Raw genomic sequence first — 18,545 nt, 5'->3', positions numbered from 1 at the left:
ACACATTGTACTGTATCATTCACAAGTTAGTAAGTGTAAAATGGGTATGTGTATTTAAAGAGCTGGTTGCAAACAAAAGAAGTGTGATTACATTTAAGCATGTGGCTTAAACTGTTCTTGTTTTAGTGGCTTCATATCTGGCTGTGCCAAAGAATTAGTGTTTTCAGTTCACTGGAAATACTTCACAGATACGTCTTTTTGAGAAATTTTACTGTTCTATTTGAAATGTCTTTGTCCTTGTAAAAGTTACTTGATGAAAGGATGACTCAGCTGATTATTAATTGTTTTCTGTCTGCAGGTTGCAAAACAGCAATGTCACAGAACTGACCACATTCATCACAGTAAGTAAGCAACAGCAATAAGCATTCTAATAATTTTCTGAGAAGCCTGAATCATCTAGGGAAAAGGAAAATGTTCTGTGCTATATGGCTTAGTGCTAAATTCTGCATCTAGGTCCTGATTTAGCAAGACATTAAGCACAGGCTTAACTGAGACTTTTAGATTCTTAGTCCATGTGTTGTAACACGTATGCAATTACTTTTGTGACTTCAGCCTTAACTGTGGAGTAGATCTTTAATAATTAATATTCATAATAAGTTATCATTCTTTCTGCATTTCTTTTCATGTAGGCTTGAAATATAGATATGAGAGAATGTAATTTTAGTGTGTTGCATGTTTTCAGTATACCTTGAGTAGTTTTGATGTCTGATGTTATACAGTTAAGGAAATATTTAAAATAAATTGAGAGATTGTACTGAGAATTTTGATTCCAAAATCAATTTTAGCAACTTTGAAAACTATTTTGAATAGCCAGAGCATGTGTGATATTTTGCTACATGATTAACATGAATTATCTTGTTTTATTAATAGTGTATTAGACTATTAAGAAATGAAGAATTTAACATTCACATCAATTTGTGTGGGTTTTTTTGGAATAACTAAAGAAAAAAAAATGTTTGTGTCTTACTCCAGTACTTTTGCTTTAGACAAAGTTAACAGTATAAACTAGATAGAGGTTTAAACAGAAAGTCTGACTGGCTCACAGGTGCACCTTTCAGGCATGCTTTTTAACTTTTATTGTACTTACTGTCTCAGGTACATAAAGTAAGAGATGAAAATTTGAAATAGATTTGTAGTAATTTGTCAAGGTTACTCTTTTGGTGCTCCTCACATTAAACATCAATTCTTTATACACTTGTGATAATATACCCTGAAAATAACAAATAACATACTTAAATTTGTGAAAACGTATTGTAAGTTTGTGTGCAGTAATGAGATATGTTGGTTAACACCAGCTTTATTTAGATTCCAGACACGATATTGTGTGATAAAGTGGAGTCTTATGTTTCAGTAGCGACCTTTGTGCCCTCTTCCCAGAGGTAACTTTACAATCAGTAAAGATAAAGTTTGCACTGACAATAGGAAAAAAGAAAGCTAAGTGAATTATTTTTGCATGCTGGTTACAGTATTTTTTTAAGATTAAATTTAAAAGGCTCAGGTTTTAGAAGTACTTCAAGTGTACAGTTGCACACTTTCTGTACAGAGAAGTTAATTAAAACCACTACGTGTGACTTACTACAGTATTTACGGGAATGGTAAGAGCACCAACATCTGCTGAATTCGGAGAACAAACAGGTTCCTGTGGAGAGAGCAGATCTATTAAATAGGAGGGATCAAGTGAATTAAAGGTCAACAGAGCAGTTTTCTCATGAACACATTGCTTAGCAGGCAGTGATATGAGAGTAGGTAAGGGCGGGAGGTAAGGTAGCCTGCTATTTTAAAGTGAGGACCAGCAGTCTGAACCAGCTGGAAAAAAAAAGGCAGAACTAGGAAAGTGATTAAATAATTTGCAGTAATAGGCAAAAATAGGAAGACTCTATCTAGGATTTAGAGTTTACTGCAGGCATCAGACATTGTGAGACTTTCTGTAATACAGTAGTGTACTGCCAGATTCTGTGACCCAGTTTTAATGAAAAAGCTTTCTTTTCATAAAAGCTGAACCCTGTTGGTTTTTTGTTAATGAGGTAACTTTTTTTTTGGGGGGGGACGACACATATGGAAAGTGAAAGACTGCTACCTTCCTGGCCCCCCTGTGTCTGAAGAGAGACATTGGAACTTCCTAGAAGCAGTTTCCAGTTTTGCAGGGTGTAGGGTGTAGTATCTAATTAGAGTTTTAAACATCACCTGTATCTTGGGCTTTAAAAAGGTAAACCTGCTAACTTTCTGACTTGTGAAATCTTGTTAAAAAAAAATAAAAATTAGTCCTTTTCCTTTGGAAGGAGACACAGTCCTGAGAATACAGGTACATAGAAACATGAAAACACCCATTGCTTAAGTTGAAAATTTCCCTCTGTTTTTTTCTGAACACTCATGTGTTTTAGGAGGATTCCTTCCTCCTTAATATTTTGGGAGTTATTACCCACAAGCAAGTCCAGATCCTGCTTTGAGGGGCAGTTTTCCCCAGACCTACAGCCACAGAGTAAGAGCTGCTAGCTGGCTGCAGCTGGCCTGGGTTACTCTGGAACAATCAGGATGGATACTGAACAAAGAAGTACCTTAGTAGAATGAGAAGAACGGTCCGTAAATGGTTGAGTTGACATGCATAACTTTTCTTCATTTAAATATGTGATTTGTAGAAGAACAGGGGGAATTTATAGAAAGATACAGCAGATTTGATCAGTTTTTCCATAGGCTTTAAAAAATGCAGAGGAAATAATATTCAGGTTTTTCATCTTTTCTCTCAACAAGCTTAGTTTTTAAGGCTGATGGTTTGTACTAACTCAGTGTACCAGTTTATTCTGCTTGTGTGTTTATGGCCCAGTGTAAGTTACTTAATCCTTTTGTGAGGGATGAAAAATGTCAAATCTCTGAAAAAGAAACAGAAACATATCCTTAGTCATCCTAACATATCCTTAGTCATCTCTAACATTTTTGTGGGTACAGTCAATTCTTTAGCCTATAGAACATACTTTGTTACGAAGCAATAACAACCCTTCCATCCAAACAAAGAAATAGCACTTCAGTATGCATTCTGTTGTAACAAATAGGTTGCTCAGGGGAGAGCTTGAAAAGATAAGGAAAAATGGCAAGTAATAATTCCTTGTGAGTTGTGGGTTTTTTTTCATTTGTTTGTGGGTTTGGTGGTTTTGTGTGGGTTTTTTTTGTTGTTGGTTGTTTTTTTTATGCTGTTGAAGTCATGCATTTTTAGATAAGAGGTTCTCAAGGATACTAATTTCTACTCCTAAATTACAAAATTCTTTTAATCCCTAATGATGGCGCTTTTTTTATTTGTTCCAAAAGGTCGTGGTGGTGAATTCTAACAGTAACACTTTACCTGTGGAAGCAGAAATACTGCATAATGTTGACGGAGAACTTGAAAGTTATGCAGATAATGGTTTCTAAAAATTTCCTATATGGTTGTAGCTAAACAGTTTATTAAAGGCTGTAATTAAACAAGTGATTTAAAAGTAGCAGGTCAGCTGAGCAGAAGACTGAACAAAAAGAGAGTTAAGGTAAAGTTAAGAGAGGCCTCAGAATTCAACCAAAATTGTGATGACAAGTTATGTTTATGAGAGATGTTGCCATTACAGGAATTCTAGAGTTGGTGAATGCTGCAGTTAGCAGAAGAATCTTTGTAGGTGACATCTAGACTTAAGTTTTTTTTCCATCTCTGAGAGGGGCGGGAAAAAAAACCCCAAACTTGAGCAAAATAGAGAAAGATGTTAAAGGATTTGTAAATCATGCTTTCTACAGAAAGTAGAAATAAGGATTTGACGGGTTTTGAAAACCATCCAGTTTATTTTCACAGTGACGAAATATGCATTAGCCTACTTTGAATTGGTGACTAGGAGTGTGAAGGTGAACAACAACAAAAAATATGTTTGAGCTTTTTAACTGTCAGGCCCAGGAGAAGATACTGTATGTTTGAATTATTGGTTCTAAAATATAGAAGCAAATTGCCAGGAAAAGGAATTACCTTACCTGAAACTGAAGTGTATGTAAATAGTAGCCCGTTTGCAAAGGAAGTAAAAACACAGCAGACTTGCAGAAACATGCAAGTTATGCAAACATCTTGCTTTTTATTTTTTTAAAACCATGTGCTTTATCACTTGTCAGCTGCTACTTCTCAGAACAAAAGAAATTGTACAAAAAATGTGACTGTTCAACTATAAGTGAAGTTTGATAAGAAGTCTGGGAACTGACAACTAATGAGAAACTGTTGATAACAAATGGAAACACAATGTACCAAGAGGTAAGGGGGAAAGAAAGATTTGGTGAACTTGAGTAACAAACATAGTTCTATGCTTTTATGGCAATACAAGTGTATCATTAGCTCCCTCCCTGCAACTGTTCCCATTCTTCTTGTCAGAAGTTAGCTTAAGTATCTAGATATGTAGCTGTATTTGCCTTTTTTCATCATGTAAATACTCAGAACACAGGTGCACTTGCTTATGGAAAAGGAATCTTTGGGTTTATATTTCCCCCAAACAATTCTGGGGTCCCCATTACAATGAAGACATGACCTGTTAGAGCAGGTCCAGAGGAAGCCACAAAATTGGTCCGAGGGTTGGAACCCCTCTGCTGTGAGGACGGGCTGAGAGAGCCGGGGGGTTCAGCTGGAGAAGAGAAGGCTCCGGGGAGCCCCGGCTGCAGCCTCTCAGCACGTAAAGGGGGAGCATAGGAAAGATGGAGAGAGGCATTTTACCAGGGCTGGCAGTGACGGGACAAGAGACAGTGTTTTTAAACCGACAGAGGGAGATTTAGATGAGATCTAAGGCAGAAATTCTCCCCTGTGAGGGGGGTGAGGCCCTGGCACAGGCTGCCCAGAGATGCTGTGGCTGCCCCCTCCCTGGAAGGGCTCAAGGCCAGGTTGGATGGGGCTTTGGGCAACCTGGGCTGGTGGAAGGTGGCCCTGCCCGGGGCAGGGGGTGGCACTGCATGGGCTTTAAAGTTCTCCTCTAAACCAAACCATTCTCTGATTCTATGAAAACATGCTGTTTGTTGCTTGTAGTAATAGTATTTGAAAAGTAGCAGTTGGTTCTTTTGACAGTGTATGTACATTTGGCAAGCTCAGAAAAAATACAAAAGCTTTCAAAGCAGCCCATCCACCAAGGAACATGAGAATTTACTTCCTTCATACATCTGTAGCACCTGCAGATTTAATTATATCTTTGCTTCAGTATAATAACAACAATTAACATTGACTAGGAAACTAAAAATAATACGATTTTTACAGTTTTATATGCTTACAGTAATTATACAGCATGTAAATAAAAGGCAGAAGGCAATTATGCCTTTTTTTCTATTTATTTTTGCATAGTTATTTTTAGAAAATAATATAATTCAAAATTTGAAATAAAAGTAGTTTATTGCTGTATGTTGCTGATTTGTCTGCAAATAGGGTCATTGTGTTTGTACGTGTATATGCTTGTATGTGTATGTTTAGATTTATTTATCAAGGAAAACAAATTAACATGCTAGATAAAACAATTATGGCAGTAAAATTAAAAATTGACGTGAAGTTTCAAGGTAGGAATTAATAAATGGTACTTTTCCCTGCAGAATACCTAGCTTTATTACATTTTTTTTTTCTAAATTAATAGACTACATTTGTGTTGTATTTTATAGTAGGAAGGCAGTCTTAAAAAACAAAACAAAAAACCTCACTACTGACACAACTGCTGTAACAGTTATTCCCAACTGTTTTAATGCTGCTGCTGCAAACCAGATTTAATAATGATTATTTGCTGAAAGGGTTAAAGAGTAGATTTTGATTATGTATTGTCGATCCATGATTAGCATCTGTTGGGAGGAATAAGTGGTTTATTAAGCTTTACTGTACAGATGGCAACTGGAGGAGCTCAGATGTAAATTGAATTTTTGGTAGTATCACTGTATTGTTAAGACCAGCTGGTTTTATCTTTGTAATAGCAGTGATCTGTTTTCACAAAAAGTGTTTGTGTTGTTAACAGTTACTTCAGAAGTTTAAAAGTTCAGAAATATATCAAGGCACATGCTTTGGCTTTCTTAAAGAAAGAAGTGTTCTTAGCATTTAAATACAAAGCATATGGGAAATGAGAAATCATTTTTTTCTAATTAAATTTCAGAGTCTAAGTATACAGTAGCTCTGTAATTTAGATGCTTAGATTAAGAAGACATTTCTAGTCAACTTTTGAAAAGACAATTTTCCATATATAAGTTGATGCAACCTTATTGTTTGAATATAAGTTTTCAGGGACTTTTCTGCTAGCTACTCTTGAGCATTGTGTTCCTGTTTCAACTAGAAAGCTGATTTTAGTACAACTTCACCAATTCACCACAGTAAAGCTCCAAAAAGTGTGGTCTGGCTAAGGGTTATAAATTCAAGGAGGGAGGTGTATTGTATGCAGTTTTTTTTTTATTTGCTGTTACCAGAATTCATAATATTACTGTGAATCATTTGGTATTTGGTTATATTCTTAAAGTCTTAAAAACCCTTAGGCAAAACTAAATTCAATGTATTTAATTTCTTTTCTGATTTTAAGGTAAGTAGCAAATCCTGTGGTAATAAAGAAAACTTGGAAAAGTGAAATCGAAAGAGCCAAAACTGAGAAGGCAACTGGGATCCTTAGTTAAATAAACAATGAGTGTTCTTTTATTTTTAGCTTGACAACTGGAAGAGCTTAGATGTGTGCTTTGTGAGAAACTGATGTGAAAAAAGAACAGCTTAGTAACTGGAAGCAGCATACTGATCAGCATCTCTCTTCAACCATGTGTGAAAGGCACAAGGCCATGGCTTCTTGATTTGTGGTTGTAGCTCTGTTCTTCTGTTGCTTGTAGCATTGGTAGTCCGTAAACCATTTACTAATTTATCTTAACAGTGGGTGAATAAGAATAAAAGATTTGTTTCAGAATTTTTTGCCTAGCAGGATGGGTTGGGGGCAGTAGTAGAAAGGCCCTTGGGGTTCTGGCAAACAGCAAGCTGAATATGAGTCAGCCCTAAACTCTTGCAGCGAAATAGGCCAACTGCATCAGTGGGGTATGTTAGCCAGAGTGTAGGCAGCAGCCTGAGGGAGGTGATTCCCACTGTCCCATCTGCCCTTGAGACCACATCCAGAGTGCTGCCTGTATCCGAGTTTGGGGGTCCCCAGTACAAGGAAGGTCGAGACATACTTCAGTGAGTCCAGTGGTTGGCTGCAAAGATGTACAGGGAACAGGAGTGCAGGACAGTACAGGTATGTGAGAGAACTGGAATTGTTCAGCCTTGAGGAGGCTTAGGGAAGCTAATGGTTATCTTGAGCTGCCTAGAAGGTATTAGAGAGAAGAAAAGTCAGACTCTTCTTGGAACTGGAAAAAGAGAAGAGGCAAAAGACACAAATTATGTGGAGGGAAAACTTGTTTAGATAGACTGGAAAAAATCCTGAGAATGAAAGCCGTCAAACTTCATGAACCGGCACCGTGCGCTGGCAGCCCAGAAATCCAGCCATGTCCTGGGCTGCATCGAGCACGCGTGGCCAGTGGGGCGAGGGAGGGGATTCTGCCCCTCTGCTCCTCTCTGGTCAGAGCCCACGTGCAGCACTGCCTCCAGCTCGGGGGCCCAGCGCCGGCCAGACTGGAGCTGTTGGAGCGGGGCCAGAGGAGCCCACGACAGCGACCGGAGGGCTGGGACCCCTCTGCTGGGAAGAAAGGCTGAGAGAGCCGAGGGGTTCAGCTGGAGAAGAGAAGGCTCCGGGGAGCCCTGGCTGCGGCCTCTCAGAGTGTAAAGGGGGAGCATAAGAGACACAGGGAAAGGCTTTTTACTGGGGCCTGCGGTGACAGGACAAGGGAGAGGGCGGGTGTAGGTTGGGTGTAGGTGTAACTTTTTCTACCCTGACAGGTTTGCCCAGAGAAACTGTGGCTGCCCCCTCCCTGGAAGGGTTCAAGGCCAGGTTGGACGGGGCTTTGGGCAACTTGGGCTGGTGGAAGGTGGCCCTGCCCGGGGCAGGGGGGTTGGACTAGATGATCTTTGAGGGTCCCTACCAATCCAAACCATTCTGTGATTCTATGAAACACTGAAATGGGCACTCAGCCTGAAAAATCTGCATCTTGTTTACTGGACAAGGTTCATGGCATCTTGATAGAACTTCAGAGTTAACCATGCTTTGAGCAGGAGATGGGGACAGATGACTGCTGTAAGATTCTTCCAGTCTAAGCAACTTCATGATACTGGCTTAACTAGGAAGTTCTTAATTATTTTCCTTTTGTTCCTCTTTGTCTCTTTACTCCTAGGATTTTTAAGCAAGGAAGGTAAAATTAGAAAGAGGGAGTAGCATCAAGGAATTATTGAGTCAAGTCAGTGCTTCATAGCAGGCAATACGTGGTAGAAGACAGCTGCAGTTGTGTAAGACTGAGAGATACTGGATTTCTGACAGTGATTGGCGCTTGGTTTTTCCCCTGGCCTTCCACATCCTCAGTGAAATCTTTCTTAGAGTAGTGCTGTTTCTTTGATGTGGTCATGCCTGAATACCTTATCTTGGTCATCTCAGCTCTGCTGCACTGTAGTACATCCTCTCAAGGATACGTTCCTTTGCTTTTCTGTTGGGCCTGGTTTTCTGCAGTTTGGGAACAGTTGCCTTAAATCTGGATGCAGCATGGTGCCTGTCTTCAGGTCTGACTCTTAGGTGCAAATTGTGAACAATGAAATGCTGGTCTGTATTTGACTTGAGACAGTATGTTTCATGCAGATGCTCCCTTGTATTCTGTAGTTTGCCGACCTACTTTAACACCACTAAAACCCCAAATTAGCTAGTGGTAAGGAGGAGATGGGTAGGGATAGTTTAATTGCAAATGAGGTAAGCAACAACTGAAATGTCTCTGATAGCAGATGGAAAATTAAACAAGTTTGCTGGGGATTTTTTGTTTGGTTGGTTTTGGGTTTTTTTGGGTAAGAGACATGATATGAGAGTGTCAGGTGAGTACCTGTAAGTCATAAAATAAACATGTTGGATATGCAGCTGTGTATATCTGATCCTACCCTTCTTAAGACAAGCACAAAGGTACTGCCTGAACTACTTCAACCTTATACTGCAGCCTACCCAAGTCCTAGCATAGTTTAGCCAGGGAGATTCTAGGGGGCAATGTATTGTGGAGGATGAAGAGACATTTTTTCCACATGGATTTAGAAAAATCTTCTTGGCCTAAATTATGCTTATGTTCGAAATATTGAAAGCAGCCTGAACAAAGTGAATAATGGGCAGAGAGCATGTAGAACACATTGAATTTATTAAGTGTCTGACAGTACTACTCTGTAACAGGAAGAAGTAAAGACAGACAATGAGAAGAAAGGTTGAGAGGCAAAGTTGAGATTATAAAATATGTATTTTACAGGGTACATTTTTTTTAAAGTTGTGTCCAAGTTTTGTGTAGTCTTCAAATATTTTGCCTCTATGTATTTAACATATTGAGGGTTTATATGGCAGTAGTTGGACATTTAGCTGTGTGATCATACCTGCCTACATATATATATGTGTAATACAAAATTATTTCTTCTGTGGTCCATTTTCACTATAGAATCAAGCTGCAAGTTTGCATGCTTAAAAATTACTCTAGAGTACTAACATCTACCTGAATTTCAAGACTGCAAAAGTTGCTATCAGTGAATGCATTCATTAAAGTCATGTTGTGATGAGCCTGATGATGGACTGTATATTCTCAAACTTGGTGGAGAGTGTATGTATACATGTATACATGTGTGTGGATACATGAATATATAAATAAAAAATTGGTTTTATCAGTCCATATATAATTGCTTTGTCTCAGGACCTAATTCTTTGGGTATTCATTCAGTAAGGCAAGATTCTTTCCCTTCTTGACCCAGCTCTAACCCGGACTTTTTTTTTTTTTTTAAAATCAGTTTGCATATACGTCAAGAGATGTAGAGCTGAATGTAGTTTTGTTGGTTTCAGTGAAGCTGTGATACTTTATTCTGCATGGTGGTCTGTAATAAGGATCCTACTGGACATGTTTATTTGGAAAAGAAAAAAATAAATTGATGCTGTGTGCATGTATGTTATGTAAATACAGATTTTTAGATGATCAGATGTTTTCTAACTGTTTTTACATGTTTTGTTGATACTTGAAAGGTTTCCTGTTTAGGTTTTCCAAAGGTAATTTATTTAAAACAAGCACAGCAATGAAAAGGATATATGTAGAATATGGAGTTTTGATATTCTTGCACAATTCAGAGGAAGTAAAGCAAGGGTATGTTAGAGCAGAGCTTAAACGCATATCAGTTGAATAAAGCATGGGCTTAGAGCTTGTAGAGGGGTTATATGTATCATCTGCTTTAGATGTATTGCAGAGGTGATGTCAAGGTGAAAGCAGACTTGCAGAATGGTTGAAAATCATTGATATTCTGACTCTGAGGCTGTAAATGGCTCTGTGGCAGATGGAGTCTTTGTCAAGGAAGAAAAATGGCAGCTCTGGAACATCATAGATGTTTTTGCTTAGCAGCTCAGCACATAGGCTGTGACCTTCCAGTGTTCAGGAGTTCCTCCTGTGCTTTAATAAACTGTCCTCCACTTTTATTCCCTAGAAGTAGATAATAGTAGTCATCATAATTCAGTACAATTTGGGGTATTTCAGTATGAAAAAACATAAGCATGTTTTATTGCCAGATTTTTTAAAAGTAGGCCTTGAAGGACACTTGCAATTTCTGCATGAAGTGTCAAAAAATAGCTTTTAACTATGCATTGTGTGTTACTGAAAATAAAGTTTTGTGTTTGTGTGCACAGGTACGAGTACTAGTGCAGCACAGTACCAAACTGTGTATGTGAACTGTTGGTTGTCTGGAATATGATTTTAAACCACAGTAAACCAGATTGTTAATTTTTAGAATATGTTCATACTGTGGCTATCTATGTCTGTGTGATTTATTCCAGCAAAATACAGAATTTTAGTCTATATATTGAAGAAGCTAATTCTGGTTAGTTCAGAGAAGATCAATATGGTTGATAAATTCACTGTTATTTCTGAATTCATATTTTTTCTTTGTTGATAAAAATTCAGGTATCTTTTAGCACCTGGCAGCATCTAATTCTGTGTACTGTTGATACAGTTTCATCTGTGTTCTTCTATGAGGTTGAGTCTATATTTACAGAATGAGGCTTCACTTACCTGTAGAGTAACTGGTTTCTGTATTCTCACTGCTATTAACAAATAGTTGTGTAAGTTTGATGTCCTGTACTTAAGATATATGCATGGTTGTCTGGTGTCAACAGTTATGTACCACAATGACATATTTCATGTGTACAGTAGATTTGGATGTCTTAGAGTCTTTCTCATGTAATCGTTTGGATTAGGACTGTATCCTTTAACAGTTCTCTCTGTTCTTAAGTCCCATATACACTGGTTTGATCCCTAATAAAACTACTGATGTCAGTTGTAGTATATGGGCTTCAAGAGCCTATAACATCTTGTAGAAGATGCTGAATTGGACAGTTGACCTATATTACAGGGTAATAAGTCATTGTTAAAAGTGCAGGCATTTCACAACTATCACCTGCCAGCCATACTCTTTAGCCTACTTGACAATTGTTAGAATTATAGAAAGCAATCGCTGTTCATCACAGAAGAAAATGACCCAGCACTTCCAGGGGTCAAGGTAGTTGCATTAGAGTCTCTTCCTTTCAAACCCTGGAGGTTGTTTGGTCTTTGCTTTTAAAGGTGAGCCCACTATAATTAAATGTGCCTCTACCTATTCAGTTGCAGTCATTTTAAGATGTAACGTGGATGGCTTTTTTTGCAGAAGGACAAATGTTTTGTAATTGAAACAGAAGCGCTTTTGATGGTGTGTGATTGAAAATACTCTTTTTACATCTTTTTATTAGGACATTGTAATGCACACGAGGGTAAGGATGCTTCATATGATTTATGCTTGGATGTTTGTGTCATGTAGCCACATATGTTTAAAAGTGAAAGAAATGGAAGGGAAAATAAGGCCATGTGTTACATGGTTTCCGCTTTCAAAGCTCTCGGTGACGTAAGTGCTTGTTAACTTAAAAAGGAAGAATTGGAGCACATATGAAGAGAGTTTATGGAAATTCTTATGCTTTCAATTACTTACCTAGTTTGTTACGTGCAGTGTCTTGATGGTGTTCTTCCTGGGTTGTATAGCCATGATTCGATATGACTGGCTCCAGGGATGGTTAAGTTCATTTTCAGACATTTCATTATTTTCCTCCTCTGTTTTTCAGTGGTCTCTTATGCCTTCTGTTTCTTTGGTGTTGTGATGGCCATCGTAGCTTAGAATGACTGAATGACTTCCTTATGCCCTCAAGATAAATGAGAAAATAAATTGCAAATTACTTTTATTTATTCCAAAGGAGTTCTGAATGCAATTTTGGTATCCTAAAAGTAACTAACTAATTGGTGGTTTGTTTTCATGGAATTAGAGTTAGTTGAAAACGAAAGAAGAAAACCAGACCCCACATACAAGCAAAAACCCCAACCCTAACAAACAAGCCAGCAGATGTTTATTTTTCTACTGTTTTGTATTAGGGTTTGATATGATTTTGGAGCTTATCAACAACAATGCTAACTTGATGGTGCCATTATAGTAACAAATATCTCATTTATATTATTTCAATTCAAAAACTTCTGTAAAATGAGAACAGTGCAAAAATTTCGTGGGCTGTATGATTATTTTGAATAGTTTGGGGGTGAATTCAAAACATAGGTTTGATACTCAGCTGGGGGTGTAAGTAGGTTGCTTTTTATCTGCCAAGTATAAGGCAGCATATATCCCACAAAACCGAAATATGGTATTAGCATAATGAGAGAAAAATGTCTTTCAAAATACTTTTGTAATGTTTTAGTTTTTATGGTCGGCTCTGAGTAGTAGAATAAATAATTCCATTCAGTATTCATCTGTTGTTCAGTAAAGTGTTTTGCGTAACTGATATGTATGCTGCATGCTTGTACATACTGTTACTGAACTTCCTGGATTGTTCTACTTGGTTTCACGATGATTTTGCATGCAAAGCAATTACACTTCTATTTATGTAATGGTTCTAAATTCTGTTCCTGTTTAATCATTACATAAATAGAGGAGATTTAAAAAAAAAGAGTTGTTTTTATATTCTTGTACTAATTGGTGTGCAACTTTAGCTGTGAAAGTATGGTTTGTTCCAATTGACACCCAATTTTTAGTAGGTATTCCTGCTGTTTTGCAGAGAAATAAAACTCCTTTGTCTCCTTAGCGCTCATTGATTTTTTTTTTTTTTTCTTTCAAGGCTACGTTAACAATGCTGATAGAACCCATGTAATTAGAATCTATGCTTAGCAATAAGTAGAAAAATAAATTTTATAAACTAAAAAGTGTTGTACATACAGTGTTAACAAAATATTTTGCAATATTGCTCTACTTGAAGGAGTGAAACCAGAAGGAGGACAAGATACTGAAAGGTCGAGGAAAAATGAGAGAAAGAACAAACGATGCAAAAAGAAAATGACACTGAGGTCTTGGTTTAATACATATGTATTCCAGGTTGATGGCTGATTTCATTAGCAAATCTCATTGTTATGCAATGTCTGTTCTTCTGCAGCAAAATGAATATTGTATTCTCAGAGGGTCTGTGAGTGTGTGTATGTGTATATTATGATGATAGATAAAGAATATATATTTATAGTTGTTCTAACCTTTTAAAACTTCTGAAAAAGCTTTATATTTTCATTATATTTTTATGTTTACATTTTCCAATAAAATGGTAAATCGATGGTTATTTTGAAGGAAAATAGCAGTTTAACCCTCCTTCTCTGTTCTTTTCTTTGCCATGTTAGCCACCTATGTGATCTTTTTCCAGAAACATTTAAGTTTGACAGAGTAACAGTTACTACTGAACTTCCTGTATCAAAAATCAAAATGTAACTATAAGAATATTGGTTTCTAATGCTTTTATAAAGCTGATAGTAACATATATGGATAACATTGAAACAAACATCATATTGGTCTCAAATCACTATATATTTTAATAGAATATACTGAAAAATATTGAAAAACTTGATTGTAAGATACATCAACTTTATTATTAAATGACATGTTTTGCTACATAGGACAGTGGTTCCTTAAGGTACTGGTGTGCTTTAGTTTCTTTTGTTTCCAAGTTGCTAGTTAAAACTACTGTTTCTGTAATATTAAGACATTTTGATAAATGCAATAATGAGAAGGAACGTACAATAAGGCTTTGATGGAGGAAAATTAAAATGCACTGAAATTATATGTCAGGTATTCTTAATGCTCTTTCAGAATTTATTCTGTATATAAACTTTGTGGGATCAAAATCTAGTAGAAAATGTATGAAATGCTACTAAATAAACAGTAATTTGGGATTTTGAATAGTTTTGTGATTAGTTCTAGGTAATGAGCCAGCATGAAGAATTCTTTTGGGCACTGTGATAATGTGAAGAATAAACTAGTTTTTTGGGTTTTAATTTGAGTGACTTTTACATGCCTTGAAACAATTCTGTTCTTATTAGGGTTTTGTTAGAGATGTGTTTAATAATAGTAGAATATGGCTGGGTCTTTCTGGCTAATAGTTCTGTACTAGCTCGTGTGTTTATTCCAATTCTGAAATGCTATTTTAAGGATCAGATGGATAGATGAAGTGTCCATGTGTTTGGTAAATAATTCAGTGAGGACCAAAGGGCCTTCAAAGTGAAGCTAAATCATGAGCAATATGACCAATATATATGACCAGAATATGCAGGAGGTAGAACAAAGAGAAGATTGCAGCTTCTCTTTTCCCCTGGGAAAGGCAGCCTCTTTCCCTTTGCTTTGGTGGGGCTATAACCAGTACAAGGGTGCAGATGACTTAGTGTCAGCTGATGGGTTTTGGCTATTGGTTGGTTTAGTTGGTTTTGGTGGCAAGAAACGAATTGAAATGAGATAATCTGTCTCTTGCTGCATCTTAATGTTTTCAAATGAGGAGACCAATTTCAGTATCTGGTGTTATGCTGTGTAGTAGTGGAACCCAAGAATGGTCTCTGTGCAGTAGCATATGTGGGGGAAAATGATACCAAGGCTTGTGAATGTTGTCAGGATCTAATCTATAGGGGCACGAACGGGGCTTGCTTTGGTATGCCATTGTGTGAAGGTCTCTCAGGAGTAAAAGGTGCTTGAGACTTTTGGCACAGGCAGAGTATGAGGAGGAAAGTTGGTTGTTTGGTGGGTCCGTGTCTGTCTCCCCCTCTGTAGTTTGTAGTCTAGCTGGAGGTCACTTTTATTAACTTGTTAATTTTTCTGGAGTGAAAAGATGATTTAGAACTTACAGTGTTGCGCCCCAGAAAATTACTTTTGTGAGTAATGAACTCTGTCCCCTTTGTCCCCCCTCCTTGTCCATGTGCCTAGTGTCAGAGGATTCCAGCTAAAGTTTGTAGAAGCAAAAGGTAGAGTAATACTGCATGTGAAACTTGTAGAAATAAATGTATTGATTGAATCCACTGCTGAGCTGACTGCAGGGAGTTCGTACTCTTGAAAACCATTGCTGCAGGTCGTATTTACAGATGATGCTGGTTTGAGGTGTGTATATATTCGTAAACGTTTTCTGTTTTAAGCAAGTGTTTCTGCTGTGAAGTAATCTGTATTTCTTGTAGTAGTTTTGGTATTTGCATCAAGGCATGATGCAAAATCAAGATCTCTGGCTTTGCAGACATTCACTAGAGGTTGCATAGAGATTACATGTTCTCAGGTGAGTGTAAGCAACATTCATGGCTTAACTGCTTTTATATTTCTTTATCACAGGATAAAAAATATGAAGCTCTAAATAAAAACTTTTTTTGGTAATAGAGCTTCTCAAATGATACAGGTAGTTCTCGATAGGCTCAAATCTCTCTTGGGGTTGATGCTTGGTTTTTGATCAGATGATTCTTGCACTCTGTAGTGGTATGAGTCTTAACTTTCTGAAATGTCTTTGGCAGGAATCACAGCCCAAACTGTTGATTTATTTATTTTTAAAAAGCAAAGTTTTCAGGATTTTGCATTTTCCTTGCATAATTCCCCTGGGAAATGTTTGAAATCCCAATAAAAGAACACTTAATATTTTACTCGCTGTTACTGTATGTATTGTTTTTTAAATAGCTTCAATGTATTTGTTTTTCAACACCAGCATTTATAGCTAGACCCATATTCAATACTCAGAGAGAATTTGCTATATAGAAACTGATTCTCTTTTAAAAAAAATAATAATAAAAAAAATCTTCCAGAAAGGCCGTAACTGTGTGGGCTCCAGAGGTTGATGCTGAGCCATTTTATGAGGGCAACTGCTGATGTGTATTTAAAGTATAGCTGGAGTAGTGATTTGTTATATCATATGTTTCAGTATCCTATTAGGCCTGTTTTATAAACATATTTTTTCTTGGAGCTGAGGTGTTGGACAGCTGCATTTTAGTACCCTGTAGAATTTCTGTTTGAGAACATCAGTTTCTGAACCTTTACTCTTACTCTCTTGCTAACACGGAGGTAGAGGGTTGTAGTTCAGTCTAGTTAGCTCCTCTAATGGTTGCACTGGTAGAAAACAAATCCGTTTTTAATATTTTGCAGACTGTTGCTAGGCTAGGGTCTCATTCGACCTGGAGTTCAGAAAGTAACCGTGGACCTTCTGTTTGGCTGTTTCCAGTGTCATGTTTTTGGTTCCCCCCTCTTCATTGCTATCTTAATGCAAAACAGCTGTTCTACAGTATTTTTCACATTGTGAACAGTGTGGATTGAAATAATTTTAGAAAAATCGTCACTTATGAGCTAGTGTTTTAACATGTAGAACTATTGTACACGATTCTCCCTGAGTCACCTAAGACTGAAATTCATAGTGGCTGTATTTTAGTGTTCAGATTTTTGGAATTAAGAATAATTCCCAGATGGAGACCTTAGATCATGATCTCCTAAATCTTATCGTGAGAACTTGTTTGCAATTACACTACTACCAAATTTATCCTGATTAAGTAAAACATACATTGCTTTTTAATACTGTTTAAGGCTGCTGTGAAGAGTTCTGCTGATGCTCCTTGTCTTTGCAGAAGGCTTTTCTCATTTGGTGGTTTGGATTTCTGCTGTTTTCTTCAGAAACATTATATATTGTTTGAGAAGACGGGTTTTTGTAAGATGAGTAACAATAGAAAACCAGATGAATGAAATGCTGAAGTTTAGATGTGGTTCTACTTAAGAGAATGAGTTATATCCAAGTGTTTGATTAGGAAATTGTGGCTGTACTAATAACATCTATAATGAATACAGCTTGCAAAAGAGGGGGGTCTGGTTATTGTTTTGGTTGCAGGGGTCCCTCCTAATCATGTTCTTGTTTTACCTTGTTTGGGGCATTGTGATGGCAGAATAACTCCTTCATTGGCACAAGCTGCATCTTGTAGCAGGGTTGCTGTTACAGATACACTCTTTCATACTTCATGATCTTTCAAGTAAGGCTTTCTGTATTTTTTTTCCTCACAGCTTTCCTTTGTTCCTTTCTTGAGCTTAGTGTGAAAAATGGCTGCAGTGTATTTATAACATAATTATTAGAAACGTCTTTATTGTTCTGTTCCTCAGTTTGTTTCTTCAGAGATGTTACTTTGGTGTATTCCCTGGTTGTCCTGATTCATGCTGTGGAGTTTCCGAGAGGGAGAATTAATGGATTGATCCACCCTCTACCCCCACCCCCACCTTTGCATATTTTCTCTAGTATGCAAATAATCTTTTATCTTACTACATGCTAAAGTTTAAGTCCTTGTGCTGTTGTTTTAGGGCATTGTAGCAGTTTGATTTGCATAACCTGTTGTGTATTAAGTTGACTGTTTTTATCCCTTGAAGAAATTCTGTCAGTGGACCAGATACTTTATTCTGGTTGCTTAGGAGTAGCAAGCGTTTTCTACCACTAGTAAAGGATTTTTTTTTTTTTTGTTGGGGAGTTGTTTGTTTGGGTTTTTCTTTTCTTTAATTTCCAATTTCATAGTACCTAGGACCCTCCAAGTTCCACTATGAAAATTTGATTTTCAAACTGGAGCTTGTTAAAATTAAATTTTGGAAAGAGTATAGGTAGGAAACAACTAGTTTTTTTCACTGGATCACTGTCATGTGTCTAGTCCTTATGCGATTAATTTTTTTGAGGATGAAAAGCGCCAGGCAGCTGGGGGGGAAAAAAACCCCCACGTTTGAAATTTTTTCTTTCAAACGTATGTTCAGTAAGTTAATTGTGATAATTTCTGAATATTGCTAGATTTATTTAACTGTGCTTTCTTGGAGATTGATGCCTGAATTCTGAACACGGTGATCTCAGTTCCAGGTTTTTGCAGGGTTGATTCAGGTTATTCTTGCATAGCACTCCTCATGGTAAAACAACTTTGTGAGCAGTTTGTTGTGTTTGTGTCTGTGTGCACATAAGCGGCATTGAAAAGAAAACATTTTTCTTGAGCTTGGCTTAAAAGAGCAGAGAGCAAAGTGTGGCTCTGGTGGCCGTGTGACGCTGTGGAACAGACGGCCTGGGCCGCTGAGGTACTTTCGGTGCGGTGCCACCTTGTTCCCTGACGTCACTGCCGCCCGGCCC

The 18,545-nt window shown here is 37.4% G+C and overlaps 2 protein-coding genes across 14 annotated transcripts in view; both read left to right on the top strand.

Annotated features, from left to right (window-relative positions):
- Nucleotides 1–298: 298 nt before the first annotated feature.
- The window catches only part of BAZ2B (bromodomain adjacent to zinc finger domain 2B), a 108,154-nt gene continuing 89,907 nt past the window's right edge, over nt 299–18,545 (top strand). For 12 of the 13 annotated variants that reach the window (XM_026852205.1, XM_026852213.1, XM_026852212.1 and 9 more), the window contains exon 1: nt 299–341. The gene's annotated coding sequence lies outside the window, so the exon portion shown is untranslated. Of the gene's footprint in view, nt 346–18,545 lie in introns of all 13 variants that reach the window. The other variant, XM_026852200.1, reaches the window with a different exon arrangement.
- WDSUB1 (WD repeat, sterile alpha motif and U-box domain containing 1) overlaps nt 7,545–18,545 on the top strand; it is a 127,832-nt gene continuing 116,831 nt past the window's right edge. The window contains exon 1 of the mRNA XM_026852214.1: nt 7,545–7,814. The gene's annotated coding sequence lies outside the window, so the exon portion shown is untranslated. The remainder of the gene's footprint in view (nt 7,815–18,545) is intronic.

Source organism: Athene cunicularia, assembly GCF_003259725.1.
Source record: "Athene cunicularia isolate RWA chromosome 7 unlocalized genomic scaffold, athCun1 chr7_part1, whole genome shotgun sequence".
Classification (NCBI taxonomy): Eukaryota; Metazoa; Chordata; class Aves; order Strigiformes; family Strigidae; genus Athene; species Athene cunicularia.
The sequence above is the reverse complement of the archived record's forward strand: the minus strand, read 5'-3'. Positions and strand labels throughout refer to the sequence as shown.